The following is a 13081-nucleotide window of genomic DNA, read 5'->3' on the forward strand; positions in this document are numbered from 1 at the left end:
TCTCAATGTTTAGTTTTATAAAACTTGACTTTTAAATAATAAAACATAGCACTTTTTGGTAACAACCCCCATTTGCTTCCCTACCTCTGGTAGTAGTTGTTATTATCATTTTTGGTTAGACATTCTGTTTGTTTAAGTGACTCTGCTTAGCTTATTCTGCAGATTGCATTTCTCATGCAGTGTGCAGCCTCCGGTATACCTGCTTATGTTTTTCTCTCTTGGGTTTTATCTTTCATCTTATGTACTGAACTTTCACCTCTGAGTTTTCATAAGCCATTTGCTGATCAAAGATTGTGTTTAAATCCATTAGCCTGTTAAGTTGTTTCTAATATATTTGGAGAAATACATTAGAACTGCAGGTTGCCATTGCAGTTCACCAAGTTTACATTTTTGCCCTGCATTCAACTAGGGACTAGTAGTTTAAAGTTTTCCTTCACCCATTCATTATTGAAGAGAAGGAGCATGTGGGCATGCCTACAACCTTCCAAACTAAGGGATGCGTGTGATTTCATTTTTAAACCTGGTTTCCTAAGAATGGCTACTGGGTGGAGGAAGTTGATTTTCAGTCACTATTTGGTCGGAAGTTCTGTTTAAGCCTCTTGTGCTATTAAAATCTCTGCTTTTTGTTGATTCAGGTGAAGCTTGTGGAATGCTTGCCCACCTGCCTTGTGTCCAGTTTTATTGCTCCCGAGTGGATGCAGTTCACATGCACAACTCTTCTAACTCCCAGTGCTGGCTCCCAGGAGGGTTATTCTTAATAACTGTCACCTCGCCCGAGTCTATTAAACTTTTGGCTTCTTATATCAGGGAGCTACCAATTCATTCAAATTTTTCTCTTCCAGTATTTCCATTCTTTCCAACAATGCCTTTAGGCATGGGATTCTATACGTTTTGCTCCAAGTTAGTCACTTCAAGGTGTGTGTGCATGCGTGTTCAGTCATGTCCGACTCTTTGAGATCCTGTGGACTATAGCCCATCAGGCTCCTCTCTCTATGGAGTTTTCCAGGCAAGAATACTGGTGCGTGTTGCCATTTCCTTCTTCAGGGGATATTCCCAACTCAGGTATCGAATCCCACGTCTACTTGCATCTCCTGCATTGACAGCCAGGTTCTTTACCAGCTGAGTCACCAGGAAGTAGTCACTTCAAGTAGAGCTGCAAAACTCTTTGCCTTTATGGCTTCTCCTTACCTGGGACAGATTTGCTGCCCTGCTGTCTGAGGACAGAAACGTCCTATTACAAAAGTGATACAGCTATTCCTACTAGGCACTTGATGGAGAATGGCTGAGCGATCCCTGATCCTTTTGGATTTTCCTTCTATCATGTACATCTCTGTCCTATAAGCAAGCTTGGGTTCAAGCTGATTGGGGCCCTTGGCATCTCAATCTGCCATAGCTGAGGTAGAGCTCTGACTCGTGAGGATGGATGCAGCCCAGGAGATTTCATCTTTTTAGCAGTATCTGCCGATGGTAGAGTTTCTGTGACATGTGTTTGGGATGGTGGGTGGTGAAAATGTCAGAAAACTGTCCCTGTCAGGTTGAAATCATAGTACCTGGACAAGACTGTAGCTGAGAAGTAAGAATTTCCATGTTCTTGTCCTGATCTACTCAAAGCAGAGCACCTCGTCTAATGCTTCAATGGCTCTGAGGTAGGGTGGGAGTCAGGAGGTGGAGCCTCCCGCACAGGCCACAGGTGCTCCTGCTCTTCTCACTGTGATGCTGTAGACTGAATGAGTGCTTCTCCATTTGGTGTATTCCCTTACAACAATGTCCACTGTCATACATTATCATATTTTTATAGTTGTCTCTAGTGAAATTATTCTTTTGATAAAAAGAAGGTCTGTGGATGTTTTCTTCTGCTGTTACAAAGTCCACCACCAAAATACATTACTTTAAGCATCATAATATTAAGTAAATTAATATGTGTAATGCATGCTTGTTATTCATTTATGCTATTTATTTTTTTTAATTAATTTTATTTTATTTTTAAACTTTACATAATTGTATTAGTTTTGCCAAATATCAAAATGAATCCACCACAGGTATACATATGCTATTTATTTGATGAGCTTAAATATGATGTTACCCCAGCAGCCATTTTCACAATGTATAGTCTAAACTTTGCTGGTTTCCTTCTCTTGAAGCATGTCAGTTATTTTCTATCTTATCACATGTTTTTACTTTCACAGCAAGCTGTATAACACATTATACCCTCTTTAATATACCATTTGATGAGGTATTTTTTGTTTCACACAACACTATGCTCATTTTTTTTTTACCACTTAGAACATAAATATGTGTAAATTTACTCTTTCTTAGGCAGACTCATGAATAAGTGAATGGATAACTTTACTATATATCTGAATTATATACATTTATAATAAATATGATAAAATTTCAACTTTTGACTGGTATTAAATTATACTAACATGGAGTCACCATTTATGAAAAAATTATTTTAGACACAGCTACCTTGAAGGTAATGAAGCTTAAGCTTCAGAGCCTTACATTTGGAAGGGTCTGTTCAATATATATAGCATATGCATGTGTGTGTGTATATATATATATATATATATATATCATATAAGTATATAAAATATATAGTTTATGGTATATGAATAAATATATATCTAAGTTAATGTAATACATGATTTTTTAAATCAATATACACTATTCTGTCAATTTTAAAAGGAATTTTAGTAAATCTTCCTTATGTGTTGTTATCTGATTAAATGTACTTACTTTGAAAACTTAATGGTTATATAAAATTGAAATATAATTGAAGACACTATTTTAGTTGAGACACAAAGCATATACTGAGAGGAAAAAGATCACATACTTTGAAATGTAAAAACTTCTATATATGAAATAGAAAGTAAAACTTGATAGTCAATTTATGAGGATATTAATAGGAAATGGAATGATGACAGTCACCAAACTATATGTAAAGAAAAAATAAAACAAAAGATAAAGAACATTGTGAGAATTAAACACTGCCAAACTAGAAGTGAAAAAGAAGAATATGAAAGTAAGAGTTAAGGCACGCACAGTTTGTAAGGTCTGCACAGCAGAAAATAATACCCAAAACAAGGTAGTTATTTAGTTCACACATGTTAAACATAGTCACCGCATGTTCTAGCAATTATACTACATGGTATATTCCCAACATAAGTGAAAATATATGTTCCCAGAAAAGCTTATATATTAAGACTTAGTGTTATTACACCTTAAAGGCCCAAAGTAGAAATAATGCATGTTTCCATCAGTGAATGCCTGGATGAATAAAATGTTACATTTTTGCCTAAGAAAGAAGAAATAAGTCAGAAAAAAGAAACACTTATTTTATGATTCTGTTTATATGCAATGCAATGAAAGGAAAATTTATAAATACAGAAAGTAGTTTAAGTGAAACTGAAGTTGCTCAGTCATGTCCGACTCTTTGCGACTCGTGGACTGTAGCCCACCAAACTCCTCTGTCCATGGGATTCTCCAGGCAAGAATACTGGAGTGGGTTGCCATTTCCTTCTCCAAGTGTTGAGGTATTAGGGGTAAATTGATAATGGCCATGTAGTGCTCTTTTTCTTTTGAATTGTCAAAATGATAATGATTGTGATGTTTGCAATTCTGTGAATATACTCATAAACTCTGAATTGTACACTTAAGAGAATACTGACAACATCTTCACTTTGAAGAATTATTTAACTTTGAGAGGCACCGTGAACATTGACTTTTTTTTAATTAAAACACAGTTTATGTTATCATAATGCAAAATGCATAATAAACCAATTTGAAGCTGAGAGCAAAACAGTGAAAAAGTATAACAAATTAAAAATTACTTAAAAAGATAGCTAAAATATCTCGAAATCAATTAACCCATATAATGGAAACACTTGAAGAAGTTTGAGTTTGCAACAGCTTTATGTTGCAGAGCTGTGGGAAATTTCTCTAGGTCATCAGCACTAATAAACAATATTAACCAACCATGCTAAAGAAAAGATTGAATCTTCTTTCTCTTCTCTCTGTGAAATATCTTTTTCCATTATTTTTGTATTCTGTAGAAAAAAGTAAAAAAAAATCAGCAAAGTTATAATCAAAATTATAATTCTTTCAGAAAGTTAATATCTCTTGTTATGGCTCTGATTGTGCTTGTGATAATACAGTCCTTTCATAATGTGTAGTTTGTTGTAATTTTTATCATATCAAATACTTTCATATATGACTCATAATTTTGTGGATTATGAAATTGGATATGATCAGAGTCCTACAAAATCTGGATCTATGGTGTTAGATCATTTAATAGAGTTTCACCTTTCACTAATTCTTGTAACAGGTAACAAAAAGCATGTAGCATGCATGTGTAAAGCACTAATAAGCACTTTCCCTGCATCTGCAAGTAATAGGATATTGCCCAACGATGACTCCAAAGTCACTCAATTTTCAAAGGCCCATATTAAAGAGATTCTTTTTTTGGAAATTGCCATCAGTCTGATAATGCTGTGATGCACAAAATGAGAAGATGTTTAGCAACTTTAAGAAATCCTAAAACATGAGAATGCATGGTTATTTGAAATTGCTGTCAGAGACCCAAAAACCACATGAGTTGCCTCTCAAGGATGATTGATTTGGTTTTGATAATATCACCTTAAGAAAACAGTGCAGAAGGCAAGATGACCAAATTGCAAAGGATATTAATGCCATTCCAATAGGGACACATGGCAGACACTCCTTTCCCCACTGAAGTCACCCTGATTGTGCTTTTAGTATCATTGTGAGTGTTTGCTCAGTTTTGTCTGACTTTTTGTGATTCCATAGACTGTAGCTTTCCAGGCTCTTCTGTCCATGGACATTTTGAGGCAAGAATACTGAATTGGATTGCCACTTTATATTCCAGGGGAATCTTCCCAACCCAGTGATCAAACCCACATCTCTTGCATCTCCTACATTGGCAGGTGGGTTCTTTACCACTAGTTCCATCTGGGAAGCCAAATCTCATTTTCTGATCAGTTGCCCTCTCTGTAGGCTGGAGGTATTGCACCTTCAGGACTGGAATCAAGTTGGAAGCAAGAAGAGGAAGGTGTGAGAGAAATAGACATGAAGAGTAATGAAATATTTGTTCATCTTGAACACAAAATCACTGAAGATCTGACTCAATCAATCATGCTAAGTGTAGGGGCGATATTAAAATCAAATATGAAATTGAATCACTAGAATGCAAAATACATTTTAATAACAGAAAGTGACAGAAAATATATAGAACTGCCCTGAGTTATCATTTTGTTCAATATTCTTTGGAAGCAAGTAGATACTTTAACAATGGAATTGAGTAGGTAGTTGTTAGGAAAAAAATAAAAACATTGAATTTTTAATTCAATATATTAAGAGCAATAATAAGTACTTAATGCAAATGTTAAGATATTTTAGGAATCATATTTAGTTGTAGAACCAGATTTCTACTCTTTGTGTATTTAAAAAACAAGAGAGTAAGTCTACTTCAAAATATTATTCAATAAATGGTTGAGCATTAAATATTTTGGTAAAAATACTGATAAAATACTATGACATTTTAGGAGAGGAAAATACTTCTTTATGGCTATGGTTATTAGAAAAATATCTGCAGACAATGACTTTGAAAGCTTAGTGAATTTTAAATTTCTGGAGAAATATGAAAGGATGTAACAAATTGGAAAGAGATTTCAAATAACAGATGCTGTTTGAGTGGGAGGTTAATGTTTATAAAGGAAATATATATGAATTTACTCAAGATGATTTTATGACAGTATTTCTTTGCAGCATAAATTATAGAATTAAAGATATATATGCATATATCAATGAAAGAAGAAATGACAGCCCAATCCAGTATTCTTGCCTGGAGAATCCCATGGACAGAGGAGTCTGGCAGGCTACAGTCCATGGGGTCGCAAAGAGTTGGACATGACGGAAGTGACTTAGCACACATGCATGCATATAACAACAGTTAATGCATTTTAATGCTTATGGCTTGTTATTGGACCATAGGAAAAGAAATCCAGAAAGTTAAAGTAGTAGATATTTTGCTTATATTTTCTTTTTATTGTTATTTAATTCATAAAGCAACAATATCTTGATTAAAAACATTTTTTTAAAATAAGTTACTATGGAACTTATAGCTTTGCTATCAAACTTTAAAAGGGAGCATGATATAAGATGAGGACTAGACAGATGATTCATAGATGAAAACAATATCAGCAAAGTTTCATCTACCAGAAATATTTAAATCATTCTATTGGTTAAAATGTTGACTGCATTGCTCACCATTAAGTAAGTAACACAAGAGACTTATTGTGCCATTTCTACTTATGTCCTAAATGTGATCTTGGAAGTGTACTTAAAAGAATCTCTGGGAAAAAAACAGCAAGAATTCTCAATTATTTTCTAAACATATGCATAAGAAACTTCTCCAGGGTAGAAATAAACTGAGCAAAACCCATTCTCCTTGAAACCAATCGTTAGCTGGAAACAGAGCGTAATTTCCTGTAACAAAAACTCTTGTAACAGAAACAACAAAGAAAAATGGTCATCTTACTACACTTGCTTTTGTTGATTTAAAAGTGTTTGGCAAACATCTTGAACATATTGAAATTTGATTCATATGTAAATTATTTCAAAATGAAAAATAAATTTTATTTTCACCATGAGTATTTTAGAGAGACCTCATGAGATGTTAGAATGGTATAAAATACATTTTATTCTCTCCTTATGACACTTGAAAGCTTCATATTTTCAAAGATTGTTTATTTCAGAATATATGTTATGAAAAATGTAAAGATCATGTTTCTCTAGTTCACTTTTATTGGCTCATAGTAGAGCAGAAATGTATGTTAAACTACAAAAATAATTATGTAGGCTGTTTATTTTATACCATTGCATCTGCATGTAAAATAGGATAAAATTACCGATCAGACTAACATTTGTTTATGTTACATTATAGATACATATATATCTTCTATTTTGAAAAGTTAGGTTAGTATACATATATTCATGGATCTGTGTCAAGATTTTATTTTAAGGATATAATTTATTGTTCTTAAAAACTGTGTATGCATACAGTTACTGTAATTTCCCTGACAGAACTTTGAGTTGACAAAGTTTGAATGCAACATAGGGTAGAATGGAGTTACTTTTGCAATTAGAGATAACAAATAACACATTTACATTTACATCAGTGTTGACCAAAATAAGGTCATAATTATTTAAATGAACTGCTGAAATGTGCAAGTATTTCATGCCTAACAGAAATCAAAATTTATGTTTCAGAAATTATATTTCAAAGTGAAACTTTTTCAAAAGCAATCATGTTTTGAAAAGTACACAATTGAATAGTGTGATAACTGTGGAAGTTTACATATATATGTGTAAGTGCGTGTGTGCTATTGTTTCAGTCATGTCCAACTGTTCGAGGCCCTATGTTCTACAGCCCATCAGTCTCTTCTGTCCTTGGTTTTCTCCAAGCAAGAATACTGGAGTGGGTTGCCACTTCCCTCTCGAACCCACAATGCATCTCCTGAATTTGCAGGCAGGTTCTGGGAATCCCATATATGCATATGTATATATCTATCTTTTACATATGTGTAATTTTTGCTGAATGCTTTACTATTGTTTGAAATGTATGTATTTTCAAGTTTTTTATGAAAAATTTTTAGACCTTAAAAAGATACTTAACCCAAAACTGTTGAAAAGACTAATCTATGTGTTTGAAAATTATTTTACATATACTCTTTACTTAAACAGTATACAATACTATAAAATATAGGAAGGCACATATTTCAGAAGTAGATTTTCCTCAATGAGCACTTTATTGTAACTAGCACTGAAGATCAAGAAGCAGAACATTACAAGCACCACAGAAGCCATGATGCCCTCTCCAAGGATAAACAATATAGTGACTGTTAAAATAATTATAATTACTATGAACTTTTTCTAAATTTCATAAAAATGAGATCATATAGTATGTTGTTCTTATTATCTGGCCTTTTTAGCTCAAGTTTATTTTTTGTGAGAGTCATCATATTATCATGTGAAGCAACAGATTGTTATTCTCATCATTTTATGGTGTTCCAGGGGAACTGATATTTAACACCTTATCCTTCACTCTGCTGTTAATAAATAATCAGGATGTTTCTAGGATAAGGCTATTACAAATAATGCTATAATAATAATTCTGGTATATATATATATATATTAGTAAATTTGTGCATAAAATTCTACCTAGCATACGTGGAAGAAAGAAATTTCTGAATCAAATAATATAAATATTTTATGATTTAGTAGGCCTACCCAAGAAACTTTCCAACATATTTATACCAGTTTTCATTTCCCTGATGAATGAATTGAATTAATGACAAGTGATTAATGAACTAGACATTGTAAAGCCATACATCCTGGAGTCTGAAGAGAAGTGGGCCTTAGGAAGCATCACTATGCAAAAAGTTAGTGGAGGTGATGGAACTCCTGTTGAGCTACTTCAAATCCTAAAATATGATGCTGTTAAAATGCTGCACTCAATATACCAGCAAAATATGGAAAACTCAGCAGTGGCTACAGGACTGGAAAAGGTCAGTTTTCATTCCAATTCCAAAGAAAGGCAATGCCAAAGAATGCTCAAACTACCGCACAATTGCACTCAGCTTACACACCAGCAAAGTAATGCTCAAAAATATCCATCCCAGGCTTCAACGGTACATGAGCCATGATCCAGATGTTGAAGTTGGATTTAGAAAAGACAGAGGAACCAGAGATCAAATCACCACATCCGTTGGATCATCTAAAAAACAAGAGAGTACCATAAAAGCATCTACTTCTGCTTTATTGACTATGCCAAAGCCTTTGACTGTGTGGATCACAATAAACTGTGGAAAATTCTTCAAGAGATGGGAATACCAGACCACCTGACCTGACTCCTGAGAAACCTGTGTGCTGGTCAAGGAGCAACAGTTAGAACCAGACATGGAACAACAGACTGGTTCTAAATTGTGAAAGGAGTACATCAAGGTTGTATATTGTCACCCTGCTTATTTAACTTATATGCAGTGTACATCATGTGAAATGCCAGGCTGGATAAAGCACAAACTGGAATCAAGATTGCTGGAAGAAATATCAATAGCCTCACATACACAGATGACATCATCCTTATGGCAGAAAGTGAAGAAAAACTAAAGGGCCTCTTGATGAAAGTGAAAGAGGAGAGTGAAAAAGTTGGCTTAAAACTCAACATTCAAAAAATGAAGATCATGGCATCTGGTCCTAATGGCAAATAAATGGGGAAACAATGTAAACAGTGACAGACTTTATTTTCTTGGGCTCTGTAATCACTGCAGATGGTGATTGCAGCCATGAAATTAAAAGATGCTTGCCCATCAGAAGAAAAGCTATGAACAACCTAGACAGCATATTAAAAATCAGAAACATTACTGACAAAGATCTGTCTAGTCAAAGCTATGGTTTTTCCAGTAGTCATGTATGGATGTGAGAGTTGGACTATAAAGAAAGTTGAGCATCAAAGAATAGATGCTTTTGAACTGTGATGTTGGAGAAGACTCTTGAGAGTCCTTTGGACTGCAAGGAGATCAAACCAGTCCATCCTAAAGGAAATCAGCCCTGAACATTCATTGAAAGGACTGATGCTGAAGCTGAAACTCCAATACTTTGACCACCTGAAGTGAAGAACTGACTCACTGGGAAAGACCCTGATACTGGAAAAGATTGAAGGCAGAGGAGAAGGGTTGACAGAGGATGAAATGGCTGGATGGCATCACCGACTGGATGGACGTGAGGCTGGGCAAGCTCTGGGACTTGATGTTAAACAGGGAAGCCTGGTGTGCTGCAGTCTATGGCGTCCCAAAGAGTCAGACACGATTGAGCAACTGAACTGACTGACTGATTAATAAACTTGAACTTCTTAATGTGTTCTTTAATGATTTCAATGCCCTTATCCTGAAATTTCAAGTTTTACCCGTACTTATTGGATAATCAATTATTTTGTCATTAGTTTGTTATTTTTTAAAATTCAGGACACAGTCTTTCTTTTCATCAGATACAGATACCCTATGTTCTCTTTGACTTGAGGCTTAACCTCTCTTTCTATAATGGTGTCTTTTAATGGAGACACCATGTTAATGTAACTCAAAATATCAGTCTCTGGGCTAATAATTTGTGTGTTCTATTTGCAATCATAAAATTATTTTCACATGAATAAAAATATCTTCTTTCATATTAAGACTAAAGTTCATCTAGGATTAATTTTTAATGTGGTATGTGGTATGTTTCAAGAGTAATTTACTTTCCAAATGGATATCCAGTCAACCCAGCACCATCTATTTAAAAAGTTATCCTTTACTTACTGCATTATGAGAGTTTGTTTGTAAACTGTACATTCTATTTTATCGGTCAATCATTGTTTAATTGTGCCAATTTCATACAGTCTTAACTATTGAATACACAAATATTTTATACCTGTTAAAATAAGTCTTCTAGATTTTTTATTCCTAACATTTATCTTGGTTATACTTTTCTGTCTATACATCTATTTATCTGAATTGTCAGATTACACAAAAATCTTCATTAATAACACACACACACATTGCACAGAGAGAGAGAGATGTATATTCTTCTATATGTTCAAACATTTTAAAATTTCCTCAGTAATATTTTAAGGCTCATGTTTTTATTTTTAGGTATGTGATTTTTTTATGTTTTTAAAATGGTTGTCAGTTAACACTTGCTCATTCCGTGAACACACATTTATTTGATTGTTTTTCAATATCTAACAGTTTATCAAGGTATAATTTATAGAAAATAAGCTGTAGACATTTGTGATAGAAAATTTGAGATGTCAACTTATATAAACATTCATAAACTCATTAGAGTTGCAGAATTGATGTTTATGATCCACAAACTTTATATTCTTTTGTAAATCATTCTTCCCATTTCTTTATCATGAACCCAGTCAAACACCGATTGCATTCTATCACAAAGAATTAGGTTGCATGTTCTATACTTTTATATAAATAATATCAAGTAAGTGATATTTGTCTGAGTTCTTTCACTTAGCTTATTTATTTGGAGATTCATCCATGTTGTCACATGTGTCAGTTGATCATGACTCTTAATTGCTGAATATCATTTAGTAATATGGCATTGAATATTATTATATGTATTTATCATAATTTTTTAGCCATCCATCTATCTCTGAATATATAGGTCATTTTCATATTTGACTATTATGAAATAAAGCTGCCTCACAATTTTTACTCAGGATTTTTCTAAAATATGATTTTATTCTTCATAGAATTAGATCAGTAAGATCAATTTGAATAAAAGCAGTAGCTAGGGTTTAATTAGTTCTTTCTGTTCTAAATATATATATATATGTATATCTATTACTTTTTAGTATATCGATACTGTGAATTACAATGATTATCAAATTTACATACATCCTTCCCCCAAAATGCATTTCTATTTACAGTATATATGTCAAGCTAGAAAGCCAGAAATCTGCTATATATTTTTATTACCTATTAATTTTATATCATATTACCACATACAATCGGTTATCATGTTCTAAGAATGATGAAGTATATCTAACTTTGCTTTGACTACAAACAATAAATGTTCACATTCAGTTATTTTGAAAATAATTTACAAATAAAATATATAATGTGATTTTATGTCTAGACTAAAGATATGTAACTTCAATGAAATAACTTCTCCTTTTCTTATTCATATTTTCACTATGATCTCATAGGCCATATAATTTTGAGCTTGATTTTTATTATTTAACATACATGATTTTTTAAAATTCCACAAAACAACTATTTACTTACCTCTGCTGAACTGAACATTTAAGTAGTTTCCACTTATTTTGCTATTATAAATAATGTTTTATTGAATTCCTTTGTGCAAGACACTTCCCTTTCATTTGCAGTTATTTCTATATGATTGATTTCTAGAAGTGGAACAAATGTCAATGAACATGAATAATTTGAAGACTCTTCCTACCTATTACCAATTTGTTTCCCAAAAGAGATGAAATAATTTGTACAATCTCCAGCAGTGTCCATTTCCTTTTAGTCTGGATAGTATTGACCACTCTCTTTTTAAACAGAGCAAAACACATGGAAAATAAAATCTATGCTACCTTGATATATATGTTACATTAATTCTACTTTTAAACAGTTTCTCCAATCAATCCACTCTCCTTTATTACTGTAACTGGCTTGGATTTTACCCTTATATGTCACCTATCACGAAGCATTTGCTTCTTAAACGGTGTTTCTGCCTTTGTTCTAATCTCCCTTCATTCTTTTGTCAACACTGTTAAAAATGAACTTCTAAAACTCTAATTTAGTTCTGTACCTCTCATGTGTATAACACTAACTCTGTATGCACAGTAAGTGCACAATAGAATCCCAATCACATGGCAGAGAATTTAGAAGAGTACTTATCTCAGTGGCTTCCCTGGTGGCTCAGACGGTAGAGTCTGCCTACAATGCTAGAGATCCTGGTTCAATACCAGGTTTGGGAAGACCTCCTAGAGAAAGGAATGGTTACTCATTCCAGTAGTCTTTCCTGGAGAATTCCATGGTCAGAGGAGCCTGCTAGGCCACAATCCACGGGGTCAGAAAGAGTCAGACATGATGGGGCTGAGCAACTAACACTTTCACTTAAATCTCAATCAAAATATGTTTCTGCCTTTGAGCTACAGCAAAATGCTACCTCAAATTTCTATCTATATCCCCAGTCCTTGCATCTTTGATTTTAAGCTCTATAAGGACAGGGATATGTCTGTCTTAATTTGTTCACATATCCCTAGTTCTAGGCTTAGTGTGTGAAACAGACACAGCATAATGATACAAGCAATTATGAGTATCTTTAATATGCTTTGCTTACTATTTCAGTTTCATTCTAACAGATTTCTAAAACAAATATTAATAATATAGTCACAGTAATTTACTGATATGCAGGTACATTTCCTGGTATATTATGCTCTGTCATTTCTCTTTTCTCCAAATATGATGTAGTCTATTCTATATCTAAATAAATAATCATT

The sequence above is a fragment of the Bos grunniens genome, chromosome 12 (assembly GCF_055505025.1).
Source record: "Bos grunniens cultivar Pamir isolate PY7600 chromosome 12, Bosgru_T2T1.0, whole genome shotgun sequence".
NCBI classification, from domain to species: Eukaryota; Metazoa; Chordata; class Mammalia; order Artiodactyla; family Bovidae; genus Bos; species Bos grunniens.